Source organism: Heptranchias perlo, chromosome 2, assembly GCF_035084215.1.
Source record: "Heptranchias perlo isolate sHepPer1 chromosome 2, sHepPer1.hap1, whole genome shotgun sequence".
Taxonomy (NCBI): Eukaryota; Metazoa; Chordata; class Chondrichthyes; order Hexanchiformes; family Hexanchidae; genus Heptranchias; species Heptranchias perlo.
In genome coordinates, this window is record NC_090326.1 from 112,442,154 (window position 1) to 112,464,267 (window position 22,114).

General features: G+C 43.6%; 1 long non-coding RNA gene across 3 annotated transcripts in view; it reads right to left on the minus strand.

Moving 5' to 3' along the window:
- Positions 1-353: 353 nt before the first annotated feature.
- LOC137334186 (uncharacterized) overlaps positions 354-22,114 on the minus strand; it is a 50,068-nt gene continuing 28,307 nt past the window's right edge. For 2 of the 3 annotated variants that reach the window (XR_010966095.1, XR_010966093.1), the window contains 2 exons: positions 8,797-8,897; positions 354-626 (listed from right to left, as the gene is read on the minus strand). This is a non-coding gene — a long non-coding RNA (uncharacterized lncRNA). Of the gene's footprint in view, positions 627-1,709; positions 1,812-8,796; positions 8,898-22,114 lie in introns of all 3 variants that reach the window. The other variant, XR_010966094.1, reaches the window with a different exon arrangement.

The window sequence follows — 22,114 nt, forward strand, 5'->3', positions numbered from 1 at the left end:
AAAAAACCATCGATTCAGGGGTCAGTTGTCTGTATCCAGACCACAAATAAATTCACCGAGACTTTACAGCATGAAAATGTACTGACTTTTAGCTGATGTCTGATAAAAGCCCCTTCCATGCTGCAGTAATAATTTCACTGCTGGTAAAGTAAATACAATCTGAATGGGTCTTCATAGGTAAAGATAATATAATCTCCCGCCTGTAGCTTGTAAAATGAAATGGCTCTGCTCAGGTAATTTGAAAGCATTTCCATGTGGTGCAATCTCCTTGTTGCAAGCTGTAATGAAATAAGTGGAGCACAACTGTATAATAAAGAGAGATTTATTGAGTTGTATCAGAACAACCGGTGCAATATAGTAGAGCATTTTAAAACACAGCTAAGGATCAGTGTACATTTGACTCTTTTTACATGGTCCGGTTATAAATATTAGTAGACGAGGATTATCAATCTGATTTAGTTAGTTTTAAAAGCACAGGTCTCTCTATCGCACACATTTGCTAGCTGTGAGGGCATGCAGGCCATCTGCTCCAAGTATCTCCCAATTCTGCTTCGGGTGCCTTGTTGGGAAGCATCCGGGTTGTGACACCCTCTGATTTTCCCACTTTCTAACCAAGAATAGCAAACCTTTGGAAAAAAAGATGAAAATATTTGTCCCAAAATGTGTTGATCAAAAAAATCATCTGCTTCTCCCCTCCGCCCCCCACCTGGAATTTGAGCCACTGTTTATATGGAACAGAAACCCGGAAGATCCACGTTTCATCCCGAGACTCTGAGGAGTTGTTCACAGACTCCTTGATAGTAGTGATGTAGTGGGGGGGAATGTATAAATACGGCAATCAGGGAAGCATGTAGCAGAAACAATGTGGTTATAACGGGAGATTTTAATTTTCACATAGACTGGGAGAAGTAGAACATCGCAAGTTGAAAAGGCAATGAATTTCTAGAATGTATTCTGGATAGTTTCCTTGAACAATATGTATTAGAATCGACAAGGGAACAGGCCATACAAGATTTAGTGATGAGTAACAAACCAGAATTAGGTTCTGACTGTAAGGAAACATCTTGCAAATAGTGACCATAATATGATTGAATTTGATATTCGGTTTGAGAGGGAGAAGGGAGAGTCTCAAACCAATAGTGAATAGGGGAACTGATTGGGTAGCTGGGTAAGATAGCTGATTGGGTGCATGGTAAAAGAGCCGACCAAGAAATAATTACTTGAAGGATATTGTTCTTTGTGGCCTCCTGCGTCTTTTTTATATTTCCATTTGTGAGTGTAAATCACGACCGGACTTCATGCTCACCTGGAACACTAATGCAGGACTGGATTTGGGATTTTTTTTATTGTAACTCTGTTTAGTTCAAGTCTTCTGACCAGTACTTGAACAATACAAATGGAGTGAGTTTATAAAGGCAACTGAGAATATGGATGGTTTGTTAATTATTAAAAAGCACTATTTAATAGGTCATGTTTTCAAAGGAAAATACAGTCAAAGGATTCCACTTGTTGTATTTTCTGATTGCACTCATTTTCCTGGCTGCATTTATATTACCAACAAAATATTTAATGCCCTATTTTGTGACTTTTAAAGCCTCCCTGGTTCTGTGATAAAACAAAAAGTCTCTCCTTTCCAATTCTGAATGCTATAGATGCATTCGAGTCCACTCCAATTAGATCAAAGCCAGTTAATTGATTTTTCAACTTACTTGATGGCTTTAGGTTGATGGATATTTTTCTTTCTATTGCTGTTATACTTTGCCATGCTTAATTTTACTTCACTTGAACAGCTTTTGGAATGTTGCAGCCATCTAGAAAAATCATCCAGAAAAGGGACTATGGTAGCGAAGAGATAAACTCAGTTCAGACTACTGTATCTAGCACTGAGTCAACTAATGAATTCATGCTCTAGGGGCCCCAGCAACATTCATCAGTATGTGTAAGCGTTGACTATCTTGGCACTTCAGCATGTGTAACAAGAATACTTCAGCACAAATGATTGTCTCACAGAGCTGCATTGGCATCTAAATGGCCCTTTCAACAATAAACTGTATGTGACAATGAGTGAAAAATAAAAACCCAAGCATTTAGTAGATTAAATTCAAATTATTTGGAAAATACTGCATCAGCTTGAAATAATTATGCTGCTGGAATATTTATATAGAATAAAGTAGACTATATCAGTTTATTTTTTATTTTGCTTTTTAATCATTTTTAACTATACATTGCAAAGTGAGAGTCCTTCGATTTACTTTTTTTTTGATAGGTGTTATATTTTTTGTCGCCTTCCTTGCTCTCCCTGTGCACCAATCCTATGCCACTCATCCTCTGCTAATGGCTCCTTTTAATTGACTGCTAGGCAGTGCAGAAGAGTAGCCAGGATGCCTCTTGCTTCAATATTCATTTCATCCCTGTGGGAAATTATTTGGCCTCTGCTCAGCACCTACCTACAAAGGCATAGTTGAGATTGATATCTCACAATGGGGGAAGAATTGCTCTGTTCTTTATGTGAAGCAAACATAAAAGGCCTGATTTTAAACCCTCCCTCCCTCCCCCCCCCCCCCCCCCCGCCCCGCCCCCCCCCCCCCACCCCGTCTCACACTGAATTCTTTGCAGGGGTTTCATAAGAACATAAGAACATAAGAAATAGGAGCAGGAGTAGGCCAATCGGCCCCTCGAGCCTGCTCCGCCATTCAATAAGATCATGGCTGATCTGGTCCTAACCTCAAATCTAAAATCATGTCCAATTTCCTGCCCGCTCCCCGTAACCCCTAATTCCCTTTACTTCTAGGAAACTGTCTATTTCTGTTTTAAATTTATTTAATGATGTAGCTTCCACAGCTTCCTGGGGCAGCAAATTCCACCGACCTACTACCCTCTGAGTGAAGAAGTTTCTCCTCATCTCAGTTTTGAAAGAGCAGCCCCTTATTCTAAGATTATGCCCCCTCGTTCTAGTTTCACCCATCCTTGGGAACACCCTTACCGCATCCACCCGATCAAGCCCCTTCACAATCTTATATGTTTCAATAAGATCGCCTCTCATTCTTCTGAACTCCAATGAGTAGAGTCCCAATCTACTCAACCTCTCCTCATATGTCCGCCCCCTCATCCCCTTTCTGACTCACACCCCGTCCCCCGCCCACACAGACTTTAAATCGGGCCCATGTATTTTTTAAATCTTGCAACACATTGAGACCAGAACAATTCTTTCCCCCCAGTTGGGAATCACAGGGGAAACTCCCTTTACTGAAATGAGGCTTTGGGAAATGCCTATACAAAAATCGCTTCATAACCGCAGTATTAATTGGGCGCCTGCCAGTCAGAATTGCTTTTTTTTCCAGAGCTTGGCCCGTAATTAAATGGACTATGCTGTGTTATAGAGAAATATGTAGAACCACAGAATTTCTACTTAGCAACAAAATTCACTAGATAAAAATAAAACCAAAAAAAATGCAGTTCTGCTGCAGATAGTAAAATTATGGTAGTCCTTTATGTTAAAAACAGCTGCATAATTAACAGAAACTAGATGGTTACAATTATATAAACACCTCACTGTGTAATAAACTGCAGATTTCCCTCTGACACAAGGAGTGGTGGATTTTTGATAGTAACGTATGTCATTCCTTTCACCCAGGTTTCCCATGGTGCAAATGACATATTTAGACAGATGTATTGTACACCTGACATTACTTCCAGCAGAAAATCCTGTAAGTGGTTTCAAAAATGCTAATCTCCTTAATACTTCTTCTCTCACTGTTTATCCCATCCAATATTTCACACTCCTCCTTAAGTACAGTGTCTGCATCATCTATCTCTTTTGTGAAGACAGACGCAAAGTATTCATTAAGAACCATACCAACATCTTCCGCCTCCACACATAGGTTACCTTTTTGGTCTTTAACAGGCCCTACCCTTTCCTTAGTTATCCTCTTGCTCTTGAAAACATAGGAACATAGGAACAGGAGTAGGCCATTAAGCCCCTCATGCCTGCTCCTCCATTTGATAAGATCATGGCTGATCTGTGATCTAACTCCATATACCTGCCTTTGGCCCATATCCCTTAATACCTTTGATTGCCAAAAAGCTATCTATCTCCGATTTAAATTTAGCAATTGAGCTAGTATCAATTGCCATTTGCGGAAGAGAGTTCCAAACTTCTACCACCCTTTGTGTGTAGAAATGTTTTCTAATCTCGCTCCTGAAAGGTCTGGCTCTAATTTTTAGACTGTGCCCCCTACTCCTAGAATCCCCAACCAGCGGAAATAGTTTCTCTCTATCCACCTTATCTGTTCCCCTTAATATCTTATAAACTTCGATCAGATCACCCCTTAACCTTCTAAACTCTAGAGAATACAACCCCAATTTGTGTAATCTCTCCTCGTAACTTAACCCTTGAAGTCCGGGTATCATTCTAGTAAACCTATGCTGCACTCCCTCTAAGGCCAATATGTCCTTCCGAAGATGCGGTGCCCAGAGCTGCTCAGAGTACTCCAGGTGCAGTCTAACCAGGGTTTTGTATAGCTGCAGCATAACTTCTGCCCCCTTGTACTCTAGTCCTCTAGATATAAAGGCCAGCATTCCATTAGCTTTATTGATTATTTTCTGCACCTGTTCATGACACTTCAATGATCTATGTACCTGAACCCCTAGGTCCCTTTGGACATCCACTGTTTTTAACTTTATTTATAAAACATCTTTGGGTTTTCCTTGATTTTACATGCGAATATTATTTTATGCCCTCTCTTTGCTTTCCTAATTTCCTTTTTAATTTCACCCCTGCACTTTTTGTACTCCTCTAGACTTTCTGCAATATTGAGTTCTCGGTGTCTGACACAAGCTTTCCTTTTCTGCCTTATCTTACCCTGTATGCTCCTTGACATCCAGGGGGCTCTAGAATTGGCAGTCCCACCCTTTTTTTGTGGGAACATGTTTACTCTGAACCACTTGAATCTCTCCCTTGAATGCCTCCCACTGCCCTGACACTGATTTACCTTCAAGTAGCTGTTTCCAGTCCATTTTTGCTAAATCACTTCTCAGCTTAGTAAAAATTGGCCTTTCCCCAATTGAGAACTTGAACTCCTGTTCTATCTTTGTCCTTTTCCACAACTATGCTAAAACTAACTGAATTATGATCACTACCACTAAAATGCTCTCCCACTGATACTCCTTCCACCTGCCCAGCTTCATTTCCTAAAACTAAATCCAGAACTGCCCCCTCGCTTGTTGGGCTTGTTATGTACTGGCTAAAAAGTTCTCTTGAATGCAATTTAAGAATTTTGTGCCCTCTATACCTTTCACACTGTTTGTATCCCAGTTAATATTAGGGTAGTTGAAATCCCCTAGCATTACTGCCCTATTGTTTTTGCACTTCTCAGAAATTTGCCTACGTATTTGCTCTTGTGAGGAGGTTATGAGGAACTGACTCCTGCTTCCTTCACTCAAACTCACTTCAAGCAACATCAGCCAGCCTTATTCTTTGGATAGCTAGACAATGATTCAAAGGCGATTATATCAAGGGACAACTGTGCATGTGTCAAAGTGAAGGATTATAAAATAAATTAAATGAGGTAGCAAGAATTCACTCCCAATAAATTATACAAACCCACTGAAATATATATAAAATATATATAGTGAGCTTTACTGCTTTTACAGTGCACAGATTTCTATCTCTATATTCCACACAATGATATTCAATAACAGGGCCCATTGAAGCACCAATGAGCTAAACCATGTTTCTGTTAAAGGTTTCTGTTCAAGATTTTTATTTCCCACAGAGTTCCCAATTTCTACTTTCAAATCTGAAATTTTACATTTCTTTGAACAATAATCTTATCATTGTAATACAAGGCACTACACACAGGCACACAGAAAGGAAAGGAAACATAAACCAATAAACTAAAGAACATTTTGGAGGCATATGTCATGACATTCTTTGATAGCATTGAAAACTCATGGGTTATCAATACAAAGAGTCGGGATAAAAGGGTCTTTTTCAAAATGGCAATCTGTAACTAGTGGGGTGCCGCAGGGATCAGTGCTGGGGCCTCAATTACTAACAATATATATCAATGACTTGGATGAAGGAACTCGAGTTCATTGTGGCCAGATTTGCTGATGTTACAAAGATAGGTGGAAAGTTGTGAGGAGGACACAAAGGCCCCGATATTAGCAGGGAGGCGGGATGGCAGCGGGGGGGGGGTGATTGGGCGCATGGCAAACCTGCATGAACCAAACTTACCGTTTCCGATGCGATCGCACATTGATTGATAGTGGTTAACGTCCTCTCCGGGTTTCGCGACCGGCAGCTAGCCTGATTGACAGGCTGACTGCCATCAGGAGCTGCAATGCGAGGGGAGGGGGGCGGGAAAGAGAGAGAGTGAGACGTCATCCAGCGCTGGACTGGAAGATCGGGGGGGGGAGAAAGGAAGATCCGGCGCTGGACTGGAAGACCGGGGGGGGGAAAGAGGGGAACATCGGCAAGGGGGGGGGTGGGGGGGGGGCGAGGGAACGATTGTGGGGGAGATTGGAGAGACATCGGAGCAGGTTTCAAAGGTAGGTGTATTTAGTATTTTCACTTCATTGCATGGTTTTTTTAATTTAATTTATTTCGTTTCTTTTTCCCTGATCTGGCCCTTCACACCTGGTTTCACCTGGCGTGAATCAGAAGCGGTGGGCAAGCCACCCAGGTAAATTAAAAATCTTTCTAATCCCTTCATCTGTCACAGGTAAAGTGCCTTAAGTAGATTTGGCTCTTGAACTGTCATCCCGCCAGCTTTAATTGACTTCCGTTTTCGGGTTGCCCGCGCGCATGCAGGTCGGTCCCTGGGAAACTCTGAAGCCGACGGTTGGGTCCGGCTTCCAAACCTGAACGGAATTTGCATGATTTTTGGAGCCCCCGCCCCCAACGCACCTGCATTTGCCTCCTAAAATCACCCTCAAAGTGTCTGCAAAGGGATTTTAACAGGTTTAGCGAATGGGCAAAAATTTGGCAGATGGAATATAATGTTGGAAAATGTGAAGTCATCCACTTTGAGAGGAAAAATAAAAAAGCAAAATATTATTTGAATGAAGAAATACTACAAAATGCTGCGGTTCAGAGGGATCTGGGTGTCCTCGTACATGAAACACAAAAAGTCAGTGTACAGGTGCAGCAGGTAATCCGGAAGGCAAACCGAATATTGGCCTTTATTTCTAGGGGGATGGAGTATAAAAGCAGGGAAGTCATGCTACAACTGTACAGGGTGATGGTGAGACCACACCTGGAGTACTGCGTACAGTTCTGGTACCCTTATTTAAGGAAGGATATACTTGCATTGGAGGTTCACTAGGTTGATTCCAGGTGTGGAAGGGTTGTCTTATGAGGAAAGATTGAACAGGTTGGATCTACACTCAATGGAGTTTAAAAGAATGAGAGGAGATCTTATTGAAACATAAGATTCTGAGGGGACTCGATAGGGGAGATGCTGAGGGGATGTTACCCCTCATGAGGGAATCTAAAACTAGGGGTCACCCGTTTAAGATGGAAATGAGGAGGAATTTCTTCTTCCAGAGAGTCGTGAATCTTTGGAATTCTTTACCCCAAAAAGCTGTGGAGGCTGAGTAATTGAATACGTTCAAGGCTGAATTAGACAAATTTTTGATCAGCAAGGGAGTCAAAAGATCTGGGGAAAAGGCAGGAAAGTGGAGTTGAGGTAAAAATCAAATCAGCCATGATCTCATTAAATGGTGGAGCAGGCTTGAAGGGCCAAAGAGCATGCTCTTATGGCCTTATGGTCAAGACTTCAGTGATTGCCCACTTCAAGACATTACCTCATATTGAAGTGGCAGGTTCTATATTTAACCCAGCTCAACAGACAGGGAATTAATTAAGTCAATCAGAACAGCAGTACATACATTTAAATGTGACATGCTTGACAGTGACATGTGTTCAACACATAACTTTTAATTATATAGATATGTATATCATTGTAGCCTCATCATAATTAATGTCGGGACGGTAAAAGTGGTTGAAAGTTAATTGCTGCATAACACCAAACTGATTGATGGGATTTGCACAGACTAAATGGTAACACTTTAAGTGTTGCAAATAGAGGAAATAGTTGGTGATTTTTGATCTTTTAAAGAGGATGTGACATTCCCTCTCCGTCTCCACTAAGAGGTCACGTGCACAGGCAGTACTTGGCTGCCTTCTGCTCTGAAGCAGGCTGACCCTGGCTGTATGTTCCCACATTTGTCTTCAAGCAGCCCATCCTTGGTTACATGTGTGTCCTGAAGGAGGCCACCCCGGTTATGAATGTGTCTCAGAGTGGCTCACCTCAACTCCACTTTCCCGCCTTTTCCCCATATCCTTTGACTCCCTTGCTGATCAAAAATTTGTCTAACTCAGCCTTGAATGTATTCAATGACTCAGCCTCCACAGCTATTTGGAGTAAAGGACAGGAGGCTGTTCCCTGGCTGCAGTGTCGGGAAGACTGCCATGATTAAATGTACGTCAAATTCCACTGAAACTGCATTATATGCATCAAATTCCAAATCTGGCAACTTTTTTTTGTTATCTGGAAGGAACTATTGGAGCTGCAAGAGCTTATTATATTTTTGCAAAGAAGCACTGAAGATTTGCTGTCATACAGAGGGAGCAACAAAAGGCACAACTAAAAGACTCAGGATCATGTATTGAAGTGAAAGAATATCAAATTGATATACAAGAAGAGACTTCCAATTATATCTACACAGGAATAAAAAATTTACAGAGGTGTCACGATTTTGATGGGAAAAGAGTCAAGAATTTATCTTTACCTTGACAGTTAGTTTCTTGTTACTTTTCTTCCATCAATCAAAAGGCTGGAGTCTCTGTAAATTTTGCAGCGCTATGTTCACGTAAACGCAAGTCTCCAAGCCTGTGTATCAGTCACATTAAAAAGAACAAATATTTAATCCTGAAGTACAAAATTATATTCTTGGTGCTTCCTGGGTATAGCAACAAATAGCCAAGAGATCCTTTTACCTACAAATAAATCTGAAAAGATTATGCTGTAAAAGAATTGACATGCTCTATGGTACCCTATACAATTCTCTTTAATAAGCAATATAGAAAATGGCTCCCATCAGGCACTGTAATTCAGAACTGGAACCCTTCCTGACAATTAGTATACTATTTTCCCCCAATCCTGAAAGCATGCTGGGATAAAGTTCCGTGGGCAGCTACTGCTCTCTAGTATCTCACTCATTCTTCATGTATGAGCTTTGGCAGTGAGTGTCAGTGGGTTATTTGATCACAGAGGACACTATAGTTAAGCCCATTCCTGTCCAACTCAGTACCCACATACACAAACTTTTCAATAATGGTCACTCAATCACAAGAAGGAACTTTGGCTGATTTTTCCCTCCATACCCCAGACATATTGTGGCCAACTGTAACATCACAACTGCCACCAAAACTAACTGAGCATAGACACAAGATAAAACCTGGGATCCTTTTGTTTGTGTGGCTCAGTATCACATTTGTGTGGCTCAGTAGCCACATTCACCTGAGGAAGGAGGAAGCCTCCGAAAGCTTGTGAATTTCAAATAAAATTGTTGGACTATAACTTGGTGTTGTAAGATTGTTTACAATTGTCAACCCCAGTCCATCACCGGCATCTCCACATCATCAGTATCACATCAGGCAATGCATTTACCTCCTCAGCTATTATGCAGGTGACACCTCTCTGTCTGAACACGGTGATTGCCTTGGCAACGGGCAGTTGCAGGGGCAGTCTGTAAACACCATGTATTGTTCTATATGTATAAATGCGTAGGCTTCAAGGAGCTCCTGAACATTTACCTGACGAAGGAGGAAGCCTCCGAAAGCTTGTGAATTTAAAATAAAATTGCTGGACTATAACTTGGTGTTGTAAAATTGTTTACAATTGTCAACCCCAGTCCATCACCGGCATCTCCACATCACAGCTATTATGGAAGCTTAGGAAACTGCAGTTTAATATGATGCGACATATAAGTTTCACTCTTGTTCTGTGTGTTTTTTTTATTATTGGTTCTCAGGATGTGGGCACTGCTGGTAAGTCCAGCATTTATTTCCCATCCCTAGTTTCCCTGAAAAAGTGGTGGTGGGACTTTTGTTTAAATGTTTATTTTGGACAGTGAAAATTTCAGTTATTGAGAAAAATGACGGTTGAAAACTTTTCAAAAAGTATTTTAATTGATTTGTGCAAAAAAAGATAATATAACAACACCTGGTGGCCAGAGCCTGTAATTATGTAACGATAAGAACCATTTGACATAGGGCTTTTCCATTTTCAAACTTATAATGGAAGAAGTTGACACTAAAACACACCAGGAAGTACAGTTTTGTAAACAGGAATTGTGCACAGACATATAATTTGTAATAAGATACCAGTTGATCTCCCATGGTTTTGCATTCAGGGAGTCGAGACCAAGTGTAATCTTCAGATGAAGCGGGTTTAGAAGATGGGACATAATTGTACCAGGTGTAATTTAGTCCCCATCCTAAAACTAACCTGAGTTCTTTTTTTTTCTTTGTATTTTGAAAGCAAACATTCCTCTTTGAGAGAAATGGATAGGAGAGGAAGGAGGGAAACAGGATAAAAGTGAGTGGGCCTCTGGTTTCTCACCAATCATGCTTGGCGGGTTTGGGGGGAGGGGGCGGTGGTGAAGCATGTGCGAGTGAGGGAGAGTGGATGGAGGGTTAAGAAGCAAGTAAGTGACCGTGAAGCAGGAGAAGGGGAGGCTTCAGGGGTTGAGTGAATAATTCAAAGAGGCAGAGACTGGGGGTCAGGAGGTGGTTGGAAGGGCTGTGGGAAGGTGAAGAAGTAGGGGACTAAATGGATATGAGAGGATAGATGGAAGCATAAGTAATGGAGGGGGGATAGGAAGAGAGATGCTGAGTGTCACATTTGCCCCACCAGAAATTGTAGCCTGCAGCCATTGGGAACTGCTTTTCCTACCACATCACATTATGAAACCCATCATCTCCCACTGGAAAAGAAACAAGATAACAAAAAGACAGAGAGAGAAGTAGAAGAGAATGGAAGGAGGGAGAGAGAGAGAGAGAGAGAGAGAGAGAATCAGAGAGGAGACAGACAGAAAAAGATCAACACAAAGAGAACAGTGATAGCCAAGTGAAACCATATTCTTCGACTTCCCTTGCACAATATCATGGGAGACTTACTGATATATTTCATAAATTCAAAATTATATTGTGGCATTTTTATTATCCAAGCTCCAATTATTCATCTTCCTGAATATTCACCAGAATCTTTATTGTACAGAGCCTTGCATGAGTTTTCAGTTCAGTGTACAGTCCACTAAGCTCTTCACAGCCCAAGAAAGATTAAATTCAGTTTCTATTATTTGTACTGTACTAGCTTTCAGTCCTGTGTCTAGGGTGTTGCTGTACCGTAAATGTAGAACCAGGACTTGGAAAACGTTGGTTGCTCAGAGCCCTCTCGAAGTCATGGACTAAGCAACGTAGCACTAGCAAAGGTATTCTATGACATAGAACAGAAAGACCAATGAGCAGGAAGAGATTTGAAGGCAATAAGGGGTTGCTACCTCAGTGTCCTGTTCATGATCTAAACATCAGGAGAAGGTCTTTTTTATTTTGGTAGGCTGGCTGCTGCGGAATTGCTCCTCTGGGGACGCCTTTGTCAAACTAATTGACATCTGGCAATCATAGTTTCGGACACATGTCTGTCCAGTTAAATGACGCCGTGGAAAAGATCCATGACAGAGTTAATCCTCTTGATTTGATTGCTTTGGTACTGTGTATAGGCCTGCCGTAGTAGGATTTAAGGTATAATATCATGTTTTTTTCATACCCCTAATTTAGAGCAGAGAGAAAGAAGATTGAGAGAGGAGAGAGGAGAGAGAGAGATGCCAAGAATATTCTAAGAAAGTGTCGGGAAGCTTTCCTAGAGCTCCGAGAAAGTAAAGTAACAGTGTACAGTAGAGAAATAGCATATGTGCAGGGTTAGTTGAGCTACAATGAAAACAACTAAAAAAAAAGACAACGGCCATGGACAATGCCAATGACCACAGAAAGTGATTCACCTAAGGGTAAGGGCATCTCCAAATGCTGAACACTTGGAGGAAGACAATGCTACAAAAGCCAGCCTAGCAAAAGGAAGAGTCATGGCCCCAAAAATATGCAGCCGTTCCAGTGGACTCCTGCCAAAACTTCAGCGTGAGTCCGACAGGACAACCCAAACACGGCCATGACCCAAATTAGTCAGTTCTTGGCTACGGAGAGAAGTTCTGGATCAGCCTAGTAAGGGGCAGAGCCATTTCCCACTTCTTACAAGCAAGTGATGCGGAGAAGGCGGGGCCAATGCCAAAACCAGGGACTGCAAACATCGGACTTTATGTGCTCCAGCCCTCAGTCAGGACCCTGCACTGGGTCAGCACAAGTACAACTGGTGAAACTAGGCATACTGGCTGAGGGGCAAATGTGGGGGCCACCTGGGGGTTTTGGCCGGGATCAGGACCTGGTCCCCTGAAGATGAGGGGGGATGTTTATTTCAGGTTTTCAAAGGGATCACAGGGGCTACCAGATTGTTCTTCCTGTGGTGAACCCAGCACCCCCATCCCAGCTAGTTTCTGCCAGCGTTTCCAGCATCTTCAGTGAGGGAGGGGCCACAGATACACCTCCAAACTACTAAAGGACAGCTACTCCTGGCCCCTCCCCATACCCTTTGAATGTTGACTGGGTCGGGAGTGGAGTTCAGTGGCGAGCACGATCCAATGTAACTGCTGAGGTTGTGCTGCACAGAATTTCATGGACATGTGTTTTATTCTTCTATTTCAGAGGAATAGCTGAATGCTGAATTTGTCAGTGACCTCTTCTTATTTTCTCATATTCCCCGTTAGTATCTTTTCATTATTCTTCTTCTTATAGACTTTACAGGTCATATTCTTCAATTTTAATTGGTTTCTAACCTTTTTATTCATTCATGGCATCCTAAAAGTTTCCTTTTTTAATGGAATATACTTATTCTGTACCTTTGCAATCTCTTTTTTAAAAACATCCCACTGTTGCTCTTCAGTCCTATCTGCCAATTTCTCCTTCAACCTCAACTAACTCACCCCTCATCTTTCTAAAATCTGACCTGGTGTTCCGAGTTTTTGTACTGACTTTTTCTCCTTCTAGTTGGATCTTAAACTTTATCATATTGTGGTTATTACTTCCAAGGTACTCACCCACATTTAGCTCATCTACCTGATTGATTTCATAACCAGATCTAGCAATGCCTCCACCCTTGCAGTCCTCCTAACATACTTCTTGAGAAAGGATTCCTGTACACATTTTAAGAATTCCATTCTCCTTTCACCATTTACTCCCTCTCTGTCCCAATCAATAAGTGGATAATTAAAATGTTGTTATTCCTACTCCCCTCTCTAATCAGACCTCAGCTTTCTTCTTCCATTTCCTTCCCATAATTTGATGGTCTGTAATACACCCCTACAGATGCATCAAGGCCTGTTTTATCTTTGAGCTCCAACTACATTGACTGTCTGTACCCTTTCCTTGTCTACATCAACCCTCCCTGCAGCATGTATTCCCTCTTTTCTTATCTTTTATATCCCTGCTAAAGATATTGGAGTAAATTTTTGTCTTCACCGCCTGGGTTAATCTGGCGGAAGGGATAACCTGCCTGTTTTAGCACCAGCCTGATTTTCATTCCATTGATTTTAAGTTACCCATTATATCCCGCTGTGTTTAGTGTTTATTTTCCATTTGTCTAGTTTTCAGCCAGGTTTCTGTTAATGCTATTAAGTCTAGATCTTCCTATAAAATAATTGCTTCCAGTTCCTCAGTTTATTTCCCAAATTCTGCGCATTGCAACACATGCATTTTAACCGTTTTTTTGCCTTTTTTTTTAACACTATTCCCTTTCTCATGTTTTTTTGTCTAAGCTACCCCCTACCTATACTTTAACCCATCTGAACTCATATCTCTATTGCATGTCCAAAACAACTCTTTAAACATTTGATTAAATATTTGCTTTGTTAAAATGGTACTGAAATCCACAGGAGAAATATAGAGTTAGTAAATTTATTCTTGGTTAACGTTCATTTTTGTGATGTCCATTTTCTACAAAGGTCCCACTGAGGTGTTTACCAGTTCTGGAAATATGTATCTATTTGTGTAGTAGATATGAGAAATTCTTCCTCACCATGTATTGAAAATTAGAAAAATCACTTTAATACAATCACCATCTGAGAGGGAAGTGAAGGGAATAGCAGCCCAATGACGTGAATACTCTGTAATTTGTCCCAATTAATTTTTTAGCATAAAATAGAACACCTCTATCAATTGTATTTGGGATGGGTGTAGCGAATTTGTATTTCATCTACACGCAAGGACATACTCCTCTGAGACAAACCATATCTTCTGTCTTGACCTTAATCTAGTTACTAAGACAAACACAAATATGAAGTGATAGGGCACAGGCGCCCATATATAGCTGAAATGGAACATAGATGGGTTAGCCTGTAACAAGAACAGGTCAAGGTTTTTACTCAAATCCAAATACCTCAAGAGAATTTCATTCATAAAAGCATATTTTTAATGCTTTCTTCATATTGAGGCAGAACAGCAAGATTGACACATGACTAACAAATCAAAAGTTATTCAAAAGGTTATCCCAAACCATTTTTCCATTTGTCCTTCTTCATTTATTGGTGTTCTTGGCCTTACTATCTCCTATGATCTCAAATAGATCTCCTATCTCTTAAACTTTAGCTAACCTACAATAATCCTATAATGCATGCATTGATATGCATGGTTTATCCACATTATGTAATGTACTTGGTATAACATTTCACATTTATCTCAACTTATTTCGAAACATTTAATTATACAATCCTTAAATGTTTTCCCTTTTTTGTTGCTTATATTGCATTCCATATCCTTCAAAATTACATGAGTAGTAGTTGACAATCCACTCAGATCTGGTAACAAACAAAGACAAGTCAATATTTTGTAAGTTAAACGATGGAAAATCTATTTATCTAGAATCTTGAATGGGAATAGTAGTCATTTCAATGTTGTGGATCTCTCATACAGTGCCTGTACCCTCTATACCGTCTCCTATCTGATACGTACGCATATAGCAGCTTTATATGAAATGCAAAGCATTGGTATTTTTAACCTCAAAAGTAATCTTTTCTTTGTAATTGGTGGTGCAGTTTTCAGTAAGTTCTACATACCTTTTATTATGTTGTTAACACTGGAATTTGGCCTGAGCCCACTATTCTTCTTTACTGGTTGCACCAGCATGCCTCATAACAACTTTCTAGCCCCACTGTTTCCGGTGCCTTCAAAATGGCAGGCACCCATAGTGGTGCTGGCGCCCACCAGGATCATACAGATGAGAGAAACTCCTCCTGACCCTGCATACTCTGTGGGGTCAGAGACTGAGGTTCATGGTGGCAGATCTCGGAATTTACACTAGGATTAAAGACCCATAGATGTTTGGGGTCAGAATGTTATAATATCAGTCATGTCGTTCCACGTACCTGCGTTATCTGTGTCACCATTATTATGTTTGATGTGCCTGTCACTAAATAGGGAGAAGATTCAAAGCTGAATATTTTGAAAAAGAAAGTAAAACTAAAGAATAGGAAATGTTTTGTAGTGGTCAAAACTGCAAGTCAATCCTATGGTTCTGCTGACAATGCCCTCGCGTTTACAAACATTAGCAGAATTATCAATTGAGTTATTGCCTGCCAACTCACTGCCATATATGTTAGAGATGTAGGGTGAAGCAGGCATCCTCATTTACATCCTCTGAACATGTTTGTCTCTGCACAAATGCTGGGTTAAATGGAAACACATACTGTGTGGTACAATACCACATGTATGTACTTCACTCTGTCACTCAGGCTAACTTGATCAGTGGGGGTTGGTCATGGACTATGAAGAATTAGATTGTTCTTAAGTTCCTGTGATTGTAGCAAAGATATAACTTGCATTTACACAGTGCCTTATCATGTCCTCAGGATGTCCCAAAGCTCTTCATATCCAATTAATTACATTTGAAGTGATGGTTGTTGTTGTGTAGGTAAAAGCAAAGGCCTATATGCACACAGTAAGATACCATAAACAGTAAATAAGATAAATGACCCATTCATTCGCTTTTGGTAGTGTTAATTGAGGGAATGTTTGCCAGGACACTGGGAAAACTCCCTGCTCTTCCTTGAATAGTGTCATAGGATCTATTATGTCACCTAAATTAGCAGATGATGTCTCAGTTTAACATCTCAACCAAAAGATCCAACAATGCAGCACTCCCTCAGTTATATGCTCAAGTCTTAGACTGCAGCTTGAACACACAACCTTCTGACTCAGAAATGACAGCATTACCAACTGAACCAAGCTGAACTTGGGAAGACTGACAAATGTATCTGAAGGTCTCTTATCAGAAAGGCTGGGCTGGTGTCAACATGGACCAATATTGAAGTCCCCTTTTCTGAGATTTTATGATTTAAAAAAATATATATAAAATGCACAATGCATATTCCACCAGCTTTTCACTTTTGCTTTGCTTTAAGTGCCTTCTATTGTATTGTTCCTTGATAACATATCAATGTAATTTGACATTTTCCTTTTTAATACATAGAAAATGTCTGCTAAGGCTCAACACTCAGGCCTAGGAGAGAATCAAATATGTCCACTTTCTATCTGTCAGCTTTTGGACTTAAAATTCAATAGCATGTTATCTATCCACAAGAGCTGCAGGTCAAATGGACTCGACCATAATTAGCGTCATTTTCACAACTGTCCAAAAGATAATGGAGGGGCAAATTCCATTTATGTTTCTCTGATATATAATAATCTAGTCTCATGTTGTATCTGACCAGCCCAAAACCAATTGGATAGCTGCCAAAGTCTTGAAGGGTGTGGGTAGAATTGTCGGCTAACATTTGAAGGGATTCGCAAAATTTCACATGTTCCCCCCGAAGATTTATTGGAGTTATTAAAGAAACCCTGGTGTGACTGTGTTTTAAAAAATCCAGGGTCTCTCAAAATGGCTGCGGTCAGACACATGGCCAAAGGCCTGCCGCATTTGAAATTGGATTCTCTTTGAACAATGCAGTTGCATTCACGCCCTGAGGCAAGCCATCAACGTTACCGGCCTGCACATCAAAATTCGAGCAGGAGAATTCCCAGGACAAAAGATAGCCCATCAAGGAACATTCGGAACAATGGAAAGCAGTTATGGAACAGATCAATACAGGTACCGGCCATTAATGTAAATGGGCCAAGATCGGGACCCCTTTTGTCTTACGTTTTCAGCCCAAATCGGACAATGGAGCAAACTGATGAGGCGCGAAATTAACCCATTACCGGGAGGGTATAACTGGGGCTTCCCAGTATCTCTCCCTCTCTTCTCTTCGCCTCTTGGCCCGGTGTCCTGTCTGCCTGCTAGCAACTAAGAAGGAAGGCCATCCAGTAAACCTCGCAACCACATGTCGACGGCAGCAGCAGGGCACAGGGGCCAGGCCTTTTCATCTGTTTCACCGGTGAGCATTAATTCTCTGGCCGCCACAAGACAACCTAGCTAGGTGTAAGGGTGGGGGTTAAAGGGGTATTGCTAAAATTGTGATTTTAGAATTTTCCCTCGATGTGTCCATTGCTTCCACCCCATTAAGTGTAAGACTGTATTGCATCCATAGCGATTTCTCTTATCTTCTGTATAATACTGTTTACCTTGTAGTTTTAGTTTTCTTATTAATAAACATTGGTTTTCCTTGTACCAATCCACTGGTCTGTTCGTCTGTCCTTGTTACCGTCCGATAAGTCCTCAGCTCAGAATCAGGAAGGGGAAAGCGATTCGCAACCGCACAGCGGGCAGGGCAGCTCAGGAGAAACATAACTGGCTGACCTATAATAAGCCCGAGAAACAGTAAAAACCCCTTACAGAAATGGCGAGTCAGGCAGGAGCTGAGGCGAAAGTGTGTAACAAGACAGACAATGGTGCGGAGGAGGAATCCGCAATGGAGGAAAGGTTGTCTGCCTATGTGTGCGGCAAGGTAAATATCGCGAAAAAGTGGGTGGGCGATATGTTAAAGGCCGAGCGTCCCATAGATGCAGCCATCCAGTGGACAGCAAGTAAACAGTATAAGAAAGGTATTGAGAAGGCGGTCTGGCTCTTGTGTTTTAAAAAGCAGGTCTTAGTACTAGACCGTGCTGTAGCAGCGCGAGCAGCCAAGATTAAGCAGTTGACCTGAGAGCTGCAGGAAAAGACAGCAGCGGAAGAGAAAGGGGAAGCGGCGCTCCAGGCAATAAGCCAAGAAAGGGCGCAGATGGCAAGGGACCACCAGGCAAAGGTAGAGCGCCTGGAATACCAGATCGCTGAGCTCAAAAGTAGCGCTAGAGGTAGAATGGAACACCTGGAATACCAGGTCAGAGAGGCGAGAGGCAGTGAGGTTAGGTTAATGGATAAGATCCACAGCCTCACGCAAGAACTAAAAGAGCAGGAGGAGAAAGTAGGCGAGGTAAAGGCAGCATACAAGCTGGCCTGCGCCCAGGAGTTTGAAGACACAGATCATGGCCCCTGCAGGCAAGAAATAGAACGTTTGGGCATGGCCTTAGCGAGGGCGAAGGGCATGGTATGCCTCATTAGCCCGAAGGCGGGCCAGTCGGATTTTACCGGCAACCCAAGCAGGAAAGTCCCACAGGCAGCTCCCAGAACGACACTGGTTAGGGAACCAGAGGCTTCACGGCCATCACCCATAGCCCCGAGTTTTCAGGAGGTCTGGCAGCAAGGAGGGGTGGAGGATGAAGCGTTAGGGGAGACCCAGCAAGCCCTGGTAGATAGACCAGGACCGGGACCAGTGTACCCCCTCCGACAACGGAGGTACGGCCCACCCGCCGATGGCAAGGACCTAGGGGCCATCCAGAACCAGTTTGTAGTGCCGCATGGCACCCCACAGCTCAGGGCCATGGTTAGCCATATCCCTAAGCTTAGAGTGAAGGGAGACCCCTCTCTACACTTCCGTGAGATAGAGCAGGCAGCATGCGTTAATGACTGCGATGAAGCAGAACAAGCAAAAATGCTGCTGTTTTCTCTGGGTGGTGACCTCCTCCAAACCTTATCAGATGAGTGTAAAAGTGGGCAGAAAGATTACGAGGAGTTAAGGGATGAGATATTGGAGGCCATGGGACTCAATGACGGGAGTCCGTTCGCCCGGGTGGAAAAAACGGTACAACTCCCCGGGGAATCCCCACAGGCGTTCGCAGACAGGCTTTGGCCAGTCTACCGGAGCACATGCCCGGGAATGCAAGGGCGGATGTCCCTGAACAGAGATCAATTGGCCCACAGGCTCCGCTGTCTCATTGCAAACTGCCTGCCCCAAATTCGAACTCGAGCTGCGGCCTGGTTTGACCCCCGTAACCCCCAGACCACCGAGGAAACGGTGATCCGCCAGCTCACGATAGCATTTAAAAATATCAGGGGTATCGAGACTCCCCAACCCAAGGGGAAAGTCCACGAGGTTAAATCAGGGGCCCAGCATAAAAGGGAATGGCACCAGGAAGGGAATCGTCCCGCCCAGGCCAAGTTAAACTGCTATGGGTGCGGGAAGGACGGCCACTGGCGCAAAGATTGTAAAAACCCCTGGAAGGATACCAAGGGAAAGAATCCCACCGCCTCAGCCCAAAAGGCAGTGACGGGGGAGGCAGAGACAGGAATTGCCCCCGCTGCCATGGAGTCATTTTTTGAGGCCATGCGATCTTTTATGGCCAGCCAGGGAAAAATAGCAGCCATAAGTTCGCTTTTACCTTTAAAGGGCAACAGTACACCTGGGACTGTCTGCCTCAGGGCTTCCACAATAGCCCCAGCATCTTTCACCAGTGCATGGCAAGTAGTTTAGAGGAATTTAGCCAGCCCAGGCAATTGGTGCAGTATGTAGACGACCTGCTCTTGTTTACCGACTCAGTCGGGGAGCATGGCCCGCTACTGGCCGAATTGCTGGAGCTGCTGCAGAGTTAAGGTTTTAAAGTGAACCCAAAGAAAGCGCAGATCGGCCAGCAGGAGGTGAAATTCCTGGGCCTGACCGTCCGCGCAGGGGAACGAGCCATAGACAAGGCTAGGAGGGAAGCGGTCCAAGAGCTATCAGTCCCCAATACTGCGGAGGCGAAAAAGCAGGCAGCTGGGATCCAACCCGAGGTTAGAAATCCCCAGCTCCCAGCAGGTCCCAGCTCACAGGCAGCACATGCAGGCGCAGTCACGTGCTTCAGGGGAGGAGTCACCCAGGCCCCTGTCCAAACCACTCCCCCTCTCTTCTGGGACTCAGGTGGGGAGGAGGAGGAGCCCGAGGCAGGTAGCCCCACCCCCGACCCAGGTTTTGAACCTGGAGAGGAAGACTCTCAGCCACCGGCAGCAAACAGCAAGGGGTTGCCTGTCCCCAGCTCAGACTTTGGAAGGGAGGAGCCACAGGGGAAAAGCCCCCAGCCAGCGAGGATTGCGACCCACAGCAAGGGTCCGCTCGCCAGGGTAGCCCCACCAACAGCACTTCCTAGGAGGTCCCCTCGGACACCCCAGCCTAGGAAGACATGGTCGCCGGCTCCCCAGTTTAAAAGGGCTACCTCCCGCGTTAAAGTTAAATCGAAAGACAAAGGTCCTCAGCCAGCAGTCGCGGGCTGTGAGGGACCGGAAGTAAAGGTCAGTACAGCCACGCCGCAGGGAGCAGAATTTGAGCTGGCCGCTCGGAGACGGGCGGCGGATGTATATAACTTTAGCAGTTAAGTTTGTAGTTTTAAGTTAAGATGTATAGGTTTATTATAAGGTGTGGAACCGTAATGTAATTTTAAGATGGAACCGTTCCAGTGTTGTCTACGTGAGCCGAGGTCCAGGGACCCGCTCACACTTCACCCAAGCCAGGCAGCCTATCGGGAGCCCGGCTAGATGTTCTTTATCTTTTACAGGGAATGTTCGGAGGCGTGATCCTGCTCGCCCTGTCTGGACTGAGCCTCGTAAGAACGGGCGACACCAAGGACCACCACATGTTTGGATGCTCTGGAAAAACGGCGCCCCTAGCCCACGATGGGAGTGACCTACACGAGGCAGATGAAATCGCCTTGTACACTCACGAGGGAAGCTGGCCCGGATGGCTGGGGTCAAATTCGACCCAGTACTCGAGCCAGACCGGTTTTTCATACAGGGAGACCTCCCTCCAGTGCCCGATGATACGAATTATCACCCCATGGATTAGCGTCACCGTGGGAAAAGGAATATGTTTGTCATGTAAAGGCAACATTCCCCTGGATAGGTGGTGGTGGCTTAGAAAATTAAGTAAGGATATGGGGAACCCCAGGGTAGAGTGGGAGAGGTTAGGGAATAACACCCACAGGACCATCACAGGGACCCAGGGAAGGTTAAGTGTGTGCTGGGACAAATGGTGGGAACCGGATCAGGGGATCTATGTCTGTATGTGGGGTTCAGAGAAAGTCTGCCCCACAGGCATTTCCATCATTTTCCACAGCCAGTGGCAAGATGACGGGAGGGGGATGGACTGGGAATCGCGCCTGAGCGCATGCGCGATCCCATACTCCCCAATCTCGGTTAATACCACTGAATTAGTAACCCGCCCCCGACAGCCCCTGCCCACGACTGCGACGTCACGTATGATAGTAGAGGGATGCCCCGCCACCACCAAGGGACCAGGGAACGGCTTGGTGCTAGTACCTACAGACCAGGCACTGTATCAAGGGGTGCACTACGCAGTAGCCTCCGTGATTTTAAACCTCACCGAGGTACACCTACCCGCGTGGTGCCCCACAGAGACCGCGCAGTTGTATCAAGCCCTCTTAAAAGAGATGTTCCGTAAATTTTATCAGTTTGATTTTTCAGACGTTGACAGAACCAGACTATACACCCACGAGCTTTTGGACGGGATTGGGAGACAAAGAAGGGGTGTTTTTAACGATGCCTTAACTGGTTTTAACAAGGGGTCTTCTGTCATCAAAAGCTCAGATGACATCGAGCTGCAGACCCAGATTAATGGTTTAAAAACGCAATTAAAGAAAATATTAATCGATGCGAATAAGGTGGTGGGTTCAGAACTGCACGAAGATCAGGTCATGACTCTC